A 6,497-nucleotide genomic window follows, 5' to 3' on the forward strand; every position below is an offset into this window, starting at 1 on the left:
GCCTTGGGAGTGTTAGCAGCTGAGTCTTGTGTAACCTTTCCACTTTAGGGCATGAGCTCATCAGCTTGTACAGCTAAACCACTGCTGGGCACTGGTCAGTGTGAAGTGAGGAGACCACGAGAAAACCAGCAAGCAATCAAAAGCCAGTGTCCTGCAGAAAGCATTACCTAATAAATAGATAAAAAACAGTGATTTGTTTGCTGCTAGGTGACATCTTAAGTCAAATACTGAAAGATTTTGATTTTTTTCCCCTTAAAATCTCAGTATTATTCTCTGTAAGGACGTTATACACTCTGTGACATGGTGCAAATATGAGGGGTGAAGGACAGCTTGCCCATCTAAACTCAGTTTGGCAATTTCAGTTTGATGTTACTATTTTCACTTTCTATTCTGTAACTCTTAAATAACTTTTCAATTTTCACAGCTTTCTGTATTCAGGCTCAGAAGTGGCTAATGATGATGATAAAAGTAATACTAGTTTTTACACAGGATCTATTGTAAGTAGAAGACCATGCACTTCACAAAGTTGGTATTACCACCCTATTTTATCTAAGGAAAAATTGAGCATCCTAAAAGTGAAGAAATCTGCCTATGTTTATTAAATTATTGCTAGGTTTTATTTAAGGATGATTAGAGGATGTTAAATTTGATAATGACTTTTCCTTGCTCTTGGTGATTGCATGCAAATCAGTGAATCCTTCTTTCCCTTCATACTCTTGTCTATTTAATATATGGATGATATTTTGATTTTAATTTTGAAATATTGAAAATAATTCAGAATGGATTAATAATGTTAGATTTAGAAGTAATGGTGAAGTGCTGTAAGATCTTTGGCTAGGCAGTGTTTACTGACAGGCAAAACAATATTATTATTCTGCTACAGTATTCTGGACTGCTCTTGAATACTGTACTTGAATACTAAGCCCAGAGAGCCATGATTGCCTAGTTACATCAACCTCATTGGATCAATGAGGTAAAGAGAACTATTAAAAAAACCTCACTTTTTTATCACTTCCCATGGCATCTCCTACATTTGTGGCATCCTCTTGATTTGGATATTCCCTACATCAGATTCACCTTGATAGCAGATTTGTAATGTGCTGAGTTGCTTTCCTGCATTGAGAGTCCTGGAGCTAGAAAGAGGCAGCTGCACTGCACTGCAGCCAGTGGTAAACACTCCTAAAAAGCGTGTTCTTGGAATCATAGAATCACAGAATGGTTTGCGTTGGAAAGGGCCTTTAAAGATTGTCTAGATCCAACTCCCCTGCCATAGGCAGAGACACCTTCCACTAGACCAGGTTGCTCAAAGCCCCATCCAACCTGGCCTTGAACACTTCCAGGGATGGGGCATCCACAGCTTCTCTGCATGACTTGTTCCAGTGCCTCACCACCCTCACAGTAAAGATTTTTTTTTCTAATATCTAATCTAAATCTGCCCTCTTTAGTTTAAAACCATTACCCCTTGTCCTATTGCTACAGACCTTACTAAAAAGCCTGTCCCCATCTTTCTTGTAAGCCGCCTTTAAGTATTGAAAGGCCACTATAAGGTCTCCCTGAAGCTTTCTCTTCTCCAGGCTGAACAACCCCAACTCTTTCAGCCCGTCTTCGTAGGAGAGGTGCTCCAGCCCTCTGATCATCTTCATGGCTTCCTCTGGACTTGCTCCAATGGGTCCATGCCCTTCTTATGCTGGGGCCTCCAGAGCTGAACACAGTACTCCAGGTGGGGTCTCGCAAGAGCTGAATAGAGGGGAAGAATCACCTCTTTCAGCCTGCTGGCCATGCTTCTTGTGATGCAGCCCAGGATTCAGTTGGCTTTCTGGGCCACAAGCATACATTGTCAGGCCATGTTGAGCTTTTCATCCACCAGCACCAAGTCCTTCTCAAGGCTGCTCTCAGTCCATTCTCCACCCAGTCTGTATTGATACCAGGGGTTGTCCTGACCTAGGTGCAGGACTTTGCGCTTGGCCTTGCTGAACTTCATGAGGTTTACACGGGCCCGCTTCTCAAGCCTGCCAAAGTCCCCCTGGACAGTATCCCTTCCCTCCAGCGTGGCGACCACACCACACAGCTTGGTGTTGTCAGCATGTTCCTACAGTCATTCATCTATAAGCCACCATCATATAACCACTCCTAAGGTTCCTACTGCAGATCTGTGCTGATCCTAGCAGGACTAGCTAGCCCAGATGCCCCTGTTCTTTGCTGGGACCTCACACCAGGGCCACTCACTCCCTTTCTTGAAACAGCACACCAAGGAGCATGATGGATCACACAAGTCCATGACCAGACATCTGTTTGTTTTGTGTTTGGATGAACAGCATTTCACATGATATAGCCTAGTGTGCGCATCTTCAGACCCTTGCAATGTGTCTGTGATGTGACTAGATACAGGAGCCTTATTTTGGCAATGTTCAACATTTTCATTAGCTTTTCAGTAACACGAGGTCTGAGTGTCTACAGAGAACTGGAAAGGGAGAAAAAAGCATATATGGGTAGATTGAACTGAGGGTGGGAAGTGGTTACTCACCAGGATGCGAAGGGGATTAAGGTGTGTGACTGTGATGGGATGCGCCTTTAAAAAGTATTTTGTCCCTGGTTCTCACTGTGGGAGTGCCATAAAGGTACAGGGGAAGGGGCAAAGTGCTGGTGAAATGTATGTTTGTGACAGGTGTATATGCCTGTGTTTTCCTGTGATCAGAAATTCCTGGTCACGTTTCACAGGATTTTCTTAAGACAGAAAGGCCCCACATAGCAGAGTGGTGATACATAGGTCCTACAGTTAAAAGGAGGGCCGGCATCCACTCTCCATAGTTTAGGAGTCTCTCCCCAGTTCAGTCCTTCATGGAAGCAGAAAGTGTGGCCGTGGCATGCTTTCTCCATTATGTTTTCCATGAGGTTTTGATCACTCTTACCCACTGCAGTGATCTCTCACCCATTTCCTTTTCCTCTCCTCAAGCTGAAACGTGGAGATTTAAGTTTGATATCAACTCTCATGTGATGACAATGCCTGCCTTGTCAAAAGCTGTGTAATTTTCTGGGTTGCAGGTGAGTGGCATACAAGGGAGAAGAGTGGGAAATTTGGACAAAGCTGACTTCAGATGTTTATTTTTTTTCTGGAATATAAGGTCCAATTTTCTGAATAGAACAACTGCTGGAGCAGATGGTATTCTGCTCTGCTGCTATCCGTACTGAGGCCAGGGGTCTGTGGAAGAGAGGAGATGGCTTTTACTGAAGGCATAGGACCTCTCCTAAGGTTTCTACTGCAAATCTGTGGTTTTGGTCCTATCAGCAGCCAGACTAATTAGCCCAGACATGCCTGTCCTTTGCTGGCTTTCTGCTGGGACCTCACACGCACCTACCTCCTGTGTTGAAACAGCAACCCAGGAAGTATGGAAACAGTGGGGGCTGCAAGAGGGAATTAGCTGCTCTGTGGACCCCAGGGTGGTAGATAGATTTTGATTCCTATAATAAAGAGGAGAAGAATGAGCCTTCCCACTGAGTGGGTGGAGAGCTGAAAAAGGAGAGGAACTCCTGTTACTAACTGCAGTCCTTTGAATTCTCATTAATCGCACCCTCATCTTCCCAATTTGCCTTTTACTACCCCAGTGCTAGAAATCCCACTGGCTTTTCCCTGTTCTTTTCTCCATACACTCAGAACCCACCTACCGTTGCATATTTGAGTGTTGCACATACCATGGAGATATCTCCAATCATTTCTGAATGAGCTTCTTGGTGCATAGTACGTTATTTTTGCTGATTTTCTTTAAAATTGCCATATTGCTCAATGGTGTCATGCATGGGAAAATGCCTTTTTTTTTGGTGTGAGAACATCCTGTCACAAATGAAGCTCCACATGTAAGAAAATGAGTCACCAGAATCCCAGATCTAATAAGAGAGTATATGGAGTGCTAATGTTTCTCCAGCGGCAGTGCTTTTCACAGGGTGAGGTGAAACTGTCATCTAGTGGTCATAATAGGTGTTCCTGAATCACCATTTACATTTGGATATAGCCAGAATGTTTCTTATTCCCAGGATGCATCATCTGAAAATACCAAGCTAAAAAAAAAAAGTATTTAAAAATTTTAAAAATATACATATATATATATATATATATGTCTGGGAGGCTTTGAGGTGAAGGGAAAAACCCTAGAATCTTTGATAAAGAATAAACACATTTGTAACTTTGAACAGCAGGGTTGTGAACTCCCTTTTTCTTCTCTCCCACAATTTACCACAGTGACATATTGCCTTCTGCCTTACTCAACAGCTGTGGGAGGCTGAAGATCAAGATAACTGAAGCTAAAATAGGGCATCAAAAGAACTTGTTAGGTATCCTACTACAATCATTTTACAAGTCAGCCTCAGTTTCAAATTTCCCCTTAAAAATAGTAGCAACACTTCACCCTAACTCATCCTAGAAGGTCAAATTTTGTTACAGCATCAGTGCAATGCCAGTGTTTTCAGCTGGATAAGCACAGGTTGTAAGGGAGAATAGCCTTCAGCCTAAAGATGGAGGTCTTCTGTTGTGCATTGACTTAGCAAGTTGTAGTAAACCTGCAGGGTTATCAAGAAACAACAGACAGCATGAGTGGGCATAGCCTCAGGCTTCTAGGTCTTTGAGTATAGACCTCTTTATACATAAACCACTCTGCAGCAAGTATATTGATACTGTCAGAAGAGAGCTGACTATGTGCATCTCCTTACTACGGGCTTGGTAATGTATTAGTGTTTTGCAGCTGTCTGATTGGTAAAGCTAATACTAACACCTAGACAATAATGACTGGAACTCAGCAAATAAATGTGAAAAACAGTGGGGCTGGTACACTAGCGGAGCCTAGTAAGAATAGCCTCTTACAAAGAGGAAAACAGGCAAAGTGCAGTGTTGTGAGTTTGATGAGTCAGGCTAGAATATTGCTGCATAGCATTAGCACCTGCATCTAGGATCTGTGTGATAACTGTGGACTGAAACAAGCGTAATTCTCAGATTTTTATATGGAGAGATTCACGCGTACTGATTAGGGAGGAAGCTATGCAAGCAATATCCCCTGGAGCAAATTGTCTAATGTAAATCATAATACATAGCAAACAGTCTTCCCATTTAGCTCAGTTTGCAGATTCTGTGTATTGTATTTTCATAAGGTGTTGGAGACCCAGTTGTGGATTAGGATTCTTTCTTTAGTCAAGGTTTGCAAACTCAGAACCTCGAGATCACATCTCCTTGTAATGCCTACAGTTTAAAGTATATATTGAGGGGAAATGCTGACAGAGGCAGATGATGGAGACTGTAAGGGAATTACAAGACAATCTGACCTGTGTAATTAACAGCAATTCCAGCATGTCCCCCACACTAAAAAAAGTAATTTTTATTCAACAGGTGTCATCGCAGAAGTGAAGCAAAGACATTGAAGAAAAATAATGAGATACATTTCTGGATGTTTATGCAGTTTCCTAACTGAGGAGTGTCCCATCTGAGGTAAATGACAAAAAGCACAAGGTGAATTATTTGTAAAATGAACATGTGGCCAAAGATACCTGGCATCTTTAGTCCATCAGAGATAAATGATTTCTCAATAGTGAATGGAAGGGAGAGCAGGTTAGGCTATGGAAGCCTTTCTGACTTTTTCACTAGTGAAATATATTCAGTAGTGAAAATTCTTTGCTTAGCATTTTCAGTGAAAAGGTTTTGGTCTGACTGCATAGCTTCTTTCTGTGCAAATGTATTTTTTGAGCTTGCTTTCTAGTTATGACTAAATGCATTGCTTACTTTTCTTTTACTACCAGTTACATATGAATCAGCTTTTGTTCTGCTTGTAAAGATTTTTGATCTTTTTTATTTCTTTTAAGGAATGTTTTTGAAAAACTTTTCTGTAGTGTTTGTTTGCCAACAAACACTAGAGAACACTCATTCTCTAGATTTGTAAAAGGAAACACACTAATTCTTTAGATTTGTATGAGGAAGTCCCTGCCATGTCTAGAGGCAGGTGCCTATGTCAGTGCTCATGTGAAAGTCATCCAGCTCTAATGAAAAAACTTACATTTCTGTTGCCAGTCGGATGAAAACAGAGGATACTGAAGTAATTTTAATTCATAACTGGAAGTTAGCTGGGCAGAACTACAGAGCAGTCACACACTGAACCAGAAGGTCTATGATGGAAGCAGGATTGCAAACTAGGCTGTAAGTAGTAAACCACAAAGATGAGTAGATGATACTGGCAGGAGACTGTAGTTGTAAGTCCTGAAACCTGTTGGGCTGCAAAGACAGGATAATATCTGAAACACCACTTTCTGTTGTTAAGGAAGCTGTTTGAAGCAGGTAAGTGATGATATAATGACCTTTCTGCCCAAATTTGCGATTTAATGCAATCTTACACGGTGCTTTAAACGGGTGATGACAGGCTTGATTTTGTTCTTTATTATTTGGGAAATTATTTCTTGTTAGAGAGGCCCAAGAACTGATGTAGGTACAGAAGCTATGTTCGGTCTCAGGACTTATAGTGTAT

General features: G+C 41.6%; 1 long non-coding RNA gene across 1 annotated transcript in view; it reads left to right on the plus strand.

The window, feature by feature from the left end:
• The window catches only part of LOC130149414 (uncharacterized), a 132,899-nt gene that overhangs the window by 94,215 nt on the left and 32,187 nt on the right, over window positions 1-6,497 (plus strand). Inside the window, exon 2 of the long non-coding RNA XR_008821914.1 lies at window positions 5,372-5,470. This is a non-coding gene — a long non-coding RNA (uncharacterized LOC130149414). The remainder of the gene's footprint in view (window positions 1-5,371; window positions 5,471-6,497) is intronic.

The sequence above is a fragment of the Falco biarmicus genome, chromosome 5 (assembly GCF_023638135.1).
Source record: "Falco biarmicus isolate bFalBia1 chromosome 5, bFalBia1.pri, whole genome shotgun sequence".
In the NCBI taxonomy this organism is placed as follows: Eukaryota; Metazoa; Chordata; class Aves; order Falconiformes; family Falconidae; genus Falco; species Falco biarmicus.